The sequence below is a fragment of the Sphaeroforma arctica genome (assembly GCF_001186125.1).
Source record: "Sphaeroforma arctica JP610 unplaced genomic scaffold supercont1.389, whole genome shotgun sequence".
NCBI lineage: Eukaryota > Ichthyosporea > Ichthyophonida > Sphaeroforma > Sphaeroforma arctica.
In genome coordinates, this window is record NW_014040169.1 from 53,056 (window position 1) to 59,948 (window position 6,893).

Consider the following 6,893-nt stretch of genomic DNA (forward strand, 5'->3'; position numbering starts at 1 on the left):
TAGAAAATTGTAGTACTTATCCAAGAACAATATCTTTGCACCGTCGCGGATTAATTGGTCACCAGTTCATGTACATATTCATGACCCTAGAAGTTACGGAATATTATGTATAATACATATTGTCAAAAGGATCAGAAAACCCTTAGTTCGAAGAGGCATGTATCCAAGTAACTCTCATTCTGATTTTTTACTGGCTATGTTCTACCTATTGGTATATGCAATATCGCATGGCTTAGAAAATTGTAGTACTCATCCAAGAACAATAGCTTTGCACCGTCGCGGATTAATTGGTCACCAGTATCATATGACTGAGCAGATCAATTTGATAGAAACGAATCTGTATACACGACAATTCCCCGCGGACTCAATCATGCTAGCTCATGAACAGCAGAATTGTATAAAAATTGTTCTCCCTGACAAGGGGATACCATTTAATCAATCGGATAGTAATGGGTGAGGGACCTCGTTTTCTAGGTCTGCTTAGACAAACACATATTATGAAAACTCGCAAACCACATTCAGACGCTGGTCATAGCATCGATTAGTGTTTAAAATATGACGATACATTTAACAGCCGGGCCGGTCACTAAAATGGGGACGAGCTCTTCAACTACACAGAAGAAGCTTTACATACAGGTGCAACTCTCGTGGTTTTTTTTTATGGTAGTAGTGTTGATAATAAGGATCCTCTTATGATGACGCTTCGAGATACTGACCTTGAACCACTGAGACGTCAATTGGCACTGACCCAGCAGAAATTACCAATTCATATACACATTCATGACCCTAGAAGTTACGGGATATTATGTATAATACGTATTGTCAAAAGGATCAGAAAACCCTTAGTTCGAAGAGGCATGTATCCAAGTAACTCTCATTCTGATTTTATACTGGCTATGTTCTACCTATTGGTATATGCAATATCGCATGGCTTAGAAAATTGTAGTACTTATCCAAGAACAATATCTTTGCACCCTCGCGGATTAATTGGTCACCAGTTCATGTACATATTCATGACCCTAGAAGTTACGGAATATTATGTCTGATACATATTGTCAAAAGTATCAGAAAACCATTAGTTCGAAGAGGGCACGTATCCAAGTAACTCTAATTCTGATGTTATACTGGCTATGTTCTACAATGACCAATGGAAATTAGACTTACAAAAATCTATCATTGACCTCTCTGCCCAGGTCAATACAGGCCAATCTCATCTAAATTTTGGGACCGGCTCTACCAACCCCGGACAATGATGGGCCCATCTCCAAGGAGCCTTTGACTGATGACCAATGGAAATCAACCATGCACCAAATGCTTACTAACCTCTGTGCAAAAGTAAAAAACCTCGAATCTGAATTCCGGGACCTTAAATCCCAAACCCGTGCACCTATAGATGAAGACACACCCGACACTTTCCGATTTGGCTCCACAAGCCCGCCTGCTCCGCCAGCAAAAAGACCGCGGTCACAGGCGCCCAATAGCAGCAGTGAGCCTCCCAGCTACCGCTCAAAAGTGGACAAACCTGAAAACCCGAGCCCTAAAACACGCCCGACCCCACCAGTTTCTCAGTCCCGACCGCAGCCGCCAGTACCCGAGCATCTTTTGACGAAAGTGGTAGGCCGCCCGATGCCGGACAAAACTCTTCGTGGAATGGATAACATAACTCCGGTATGGCTCTTCCTCCTTGCAAATTTCCCTAACGGCAAGCCCCCATCCCATTCAGTATTTGAAAAATACTGGCATGCCCAACCAGTCATCAATCGCCACCACTTTCTCTGCCCGTCTAAATCGGTATCTCAACCAAATCTCCGCGGAAGCTCCACCAGTTTCAGCCGCTTTGTGTTCCTAGCGACGCTGTCGCCCAGGTGAAACGACATGCAGCACTTACGTGGAAATGGCAACTTGATGAAAACATCGACTCCCGCTCCCAACAACATCCCGACGCTACGAAAGCAGCCCTAATCCACTATCTCCACGCCAAGCGGGAGGCCAGCTGCACACATGAACGAGCGCCAAAAATTCTTGCCCGCAGCATGATGCACTACTGAGCCCCCTTGTCAACTCCACTAACGCAGACATCCTCCGGTCTACCGCGAACCGTCTCCAGAAGGCTTACCAAGCAAAACATGATGCAAACCTCTTCTCACCTAACCCGCGAATCCTGGTAAACGCGAAAGAACCAGCGCGTGCGGGACCCAGACGACTTCATATACCAACGGTCTTCCTGACACAACCATCCGACACGATGGTTACCAATACGCAACCTCAACCTTCCACGACGGACTCTTCGACGACAGGCAACGATATAGAAATGGCTGACATCGTTAAAGAAGCGAGCCCAGTAGTATTGGCCGAGGATGAACAATGTTAGGACTAATGAGGATGACGCTCTTCAACCCACAAGGACTCAACATGGACAACGCAGCACATACAGATAAGTGTTTGAACGTTATATCGATTTTAATTCAGGTTGATATTATGTGTGTGGTTGAAACCTGGCATAACACCACATTTCTTAATCATTTACGCTCAAGCACACACTACCATATTCTACATCACACTACACGGCATAATATCTTACACCCTTCACACTGTGGTATTGGTATCTTTTCCAAACACCACCCATCGAATTTTCAACTTGTACACTATTCACCGTACGCGGTGTTCTTTGTGTGCTTTGGCGTTCATATGGCCGTGTTCTACCTTCCACTCAAATCACTTACTGAAGAAGACGTCAGGCGATACATGAATCCCCCCGAGATTGGCGATTCCCAACCAGATGTCGTGTATAGAGATTTCAACTTCAAAGCCCGGAAGTATGGCCACGCATCTATAAATAACGGACTACGTATTAAACCGATTGAGACTACCCTGCGGAATACGTGGCACTTGGACTACCTCTATGCTGGCGGCTCAATTGGTACAGAACATGCGTATCATCGGCCTACCACCCCCGCCTCCCTCCAGACTTATAAGCTGACAGACTACGGTATTTGTGGTGACCACACCTTGGACTCGATCTCCAGATACTTCCCACGAATCAAATCCATCGGCCCCAACAAATGCCAACAATGCCGCCGCCGCCGGACCAACGCCTCCCCTCCCATGGATATATTCGATATCGCCATCGACTGTATCACCTACGCAACAAATCCCGCGCGCGACTATTCCAAGCCAAAATCCGGGCTCATCAGAACCTACTACGGTCGTATCTCACTTTGCACAGACCAGTGGAAGGGCTGCTATGGATCTCCGACCGCATCTGGCGCTATGCCGTTAACCCACAAATCTTCGGAGGGTTATACTATGATTTAAACAGACCCTGGGTTCAGCGGCTGCCAACCCACTCGTTCCGCTCACGTCTGACCGCCCAAAGCAATGTTCAAATGTCCAAAAATATTAAGTACCAAAGACGGTCTCCGCGCCAACTCTGCATACCGGGTACCGATGGCACAGGCGCCACCATCGCTGGCTACTTTGAGCACCTATTCAACTCTACAAACCTGTACGTGGTTCCACCGGATACCGAACCCTCTCCCGATGTCACTTCCATCATACGCCCCGACGATGTAATGGAGGCTATACTACGCTATTCCAATAAGGAGCCTTGCCCCGACGGGATCCACATCCTCCTCCTGAAGGCCGCAGTGGAGCGCTCCACCGAACGCCTAACATCAGGACGCCCCGACGCCAATAGCCCACTGATTATACTCCTCGCCAAAGCATTCACTGAGCTACTGAAGGCGAGTACCTTCCCTGCAGCCCTTCCCTGCAGAAGCCGATGCAGATATCACCTCCCCCGCCGACTTCCGCCCCATCACGCTTACGCAAATAGTCAGACGCATCTTTGAAAGTGCTTTCTTAATCTGATTACGAGTCACCCCGGCTCTGCTACCCATGCTACCCAAGCTGGCTTCAAATCACGGTACTCCTGTCATACCCAAGCACTTGCCGCCATGGAATCTGAGACACAGTCAGAAGAGGAGTGGAACGACGTCTGTCTGGACATTACCAATTCCTATGGGTACTCCTGCGCCACGCTGGAATGCCCGAAAACTGGATCAACTGCCTCCGCGCGCTATTTAAGAGGGTCCCTACCCGAGTGACATACCGCTGCACGCTCTCGCCTCTATTCCATAGAACGAACGGCATCCTACAAAGCTCAATCGTCGGCCCCCAGCTCTCTATTATCTACATGGATTCCTTAGCTGTCACGCTAGCACGATTTCGGCCCAAGCTCCTCCGCTCTTATTTATTTGTCGATGACACACAGATCCAAGCCCCTCAATCGGTTCCGCTCCAGCCCTTCTTAGATGACATCGATGCGTGGGGACGCAAATCTGACCTTGAACAGGGTGTCCTTAAACCCCGAGTACGATCTACCGACTTGCGACACGCGGCGCCAACCCTCCGTATAAATGGTGAGCTTATCACGCCGACGCTTGCAGACGCACCTTGGAACACGCGTTGCCTCCCCCTGAAGATGGCGCCCACACATGCCAAACAGAAACACTCCAAATATATGGGGTTCCCACTCTCTCACGGAATACCAGGTATCAACATCGCCAGACATATGAAATCCCTGGTTGCAGCATTGTCTCTGGGTATCGCCTCGTTCCGCGCTTATGGCTTCCATGGCTTCAGCTGGCGACACCCACGCAACCGACTGGTGCTGTTCATAATATTCATCCTATCCACGGCTACATATGGCCTGAACATTCTTGCCTGGGCTCCGCCTATATGGAAGGATGCGTTGGATCCCCTGTTCGAGCGCTGTAACTCAGCACTCATCCAAGCAGCAGCCATCATCACGGGCACTATATATCCTCGGTTTCCCCAACATCAAACGAACTTACTCCACTTTTGTGGCCTGCTCCCCGCGCGACCATTCGCAGACTACCTCGGAGGTTGCCTGGGAATACAACTCGACTCAATGGCCAGCATAAATCCACTCACCCCTCTGACGCAACCCGCCTGGACCCACGACAAACCATCACTGCGCTTCCCGTACAGTATTAATGCTCACGGGTGGGCGTACACAAAACCACGGGCGGGCATACACCCGACCATGTAGCCCTCCGCCAACGCTGTGACGATATCAGGAAGAACTCAACAAAACGCTGGTCCAACAAGGAAACTGATTATGGATAAATCACCAACCTCAAACAGAGGCAAATACAGACACGACAGCTTTAACCGCTGCCTCGAGCCCACACTAATCCGGCTCTGTGCTATGATTGTAACGAATACATACATGTTCACATTGCTCGACTACCGCACCGACGGCTGTCTTTGCCCTGTCTGTCTCGGTAAAGCCCTCCGCCAACGCTGTGACGATATCAGGAAGAACTCAACAAAACGCTGGTCCAACAAGGAAACTGGTTATGGGTAAATCACCAACCTCAAACAGAGGCAAATACAGACACGACAGCTTTAACCGCTGCCTCGAGCCTACATTAATCCGGCTCTGTGCTATGATTGTAACGAATACATACATGTTCACATTGCTCGACTACCGCACCGACGGCTGTCTTTGCCCTGTCTGCCTTGGTAGCCACAAGTTCACCACTAGCCACTTTACCTGCATCCAACAACTGATTCGACGCATCCTGGTAGGCCCGAAACTGCCGCCCATTGACCCTGACATCCTCCAGCAATTACAGGAGTGCCACGACTTCCACGGTATCTGGACCCTCCACGAACACCTTGGATCTTTTCTCCAGCATATAGAAGAACCACCGTACCCTCACCCGTCTCTGACACATCAACCGATGTTCCCCATACCCCGGCTAATCACGCTGCTGAAGTACTACTTCCAAATTTCGGTTCAAACCAAATCATCGCACTTGTTGGTCCCGCCTATGATACTTCCGATTCAGGCCAGCCAGCACATACCGAATGCATCCGTGGTCTGGTGCGGCATTGGCTCACCCCCATCCTCGCTCTTCGACCGAATTATGACGGATAACCTGGTCCTACTCGGTATTTCGTACTCTGCACTAACCCATTCCACGGCACTACATGGCGCCCGATCCGTACCACAGAGGTGGGTACGCTACTTAGTAGGTCAGCAAGCGAATACATGGCACATTCGATGGTATCAGTGTTTTGTCAGCACCGGCCCGAATTGACTCAGCGCATATCCTCCATCGTCGACTCACTTGGCCCAAGCTTCAAACGGGAATTTACCCATCGATCTTTCCCGAAACACTACAACGGCTATAAGAGCCAAACCATATGTTCATACATTGTAACATACACACATTGTAACCTATCTTTTTTGAAATAAATAATATTATACCTATTGGTATATGCAATCCGGCGCGGATTGATTTGTCTCCGTATGTCAGAGCAACCTAGAACGGTAACAGGTTGGCCCGGTGCTTTAATTGTTCGCCACAGGAATATCGAATGCATTGAAGGGCGTGTTTAAAAATGCGGTGTCCGGCACCTAAATATTCTTTGATTCACACAGTTGTTTACTATACAGCCATTTCGAAGACTTTCACGTTCGGCACCATTCACACACGCGTCCGATCCGAAACTGTTGAGAGGCCGAAGATATAGCCGACTGGATACGATCTCATTGGTATGCCAGTATTGTAAACGATGATCCGGACACGATAACTTCATGTATATCAGACGATGAGGATGATAACCATGAGAACAATAAAAGGATCGAGACTATGATTACAATTCTTGAAGATATATAATAGCTAAAAGTCCGGAACATGGTGAGCAGCAGATTTGAGATGCACCAACTCAATAGAGAAAAATGTCAACGATATTCTTGCAATTCCACATAATAACAATATTGTAACATACAGTAGTGTGATAGCACAAAACACATTACTGGTATTTTCAGGCTAGTGGATACAGTAGTGATAGCATAT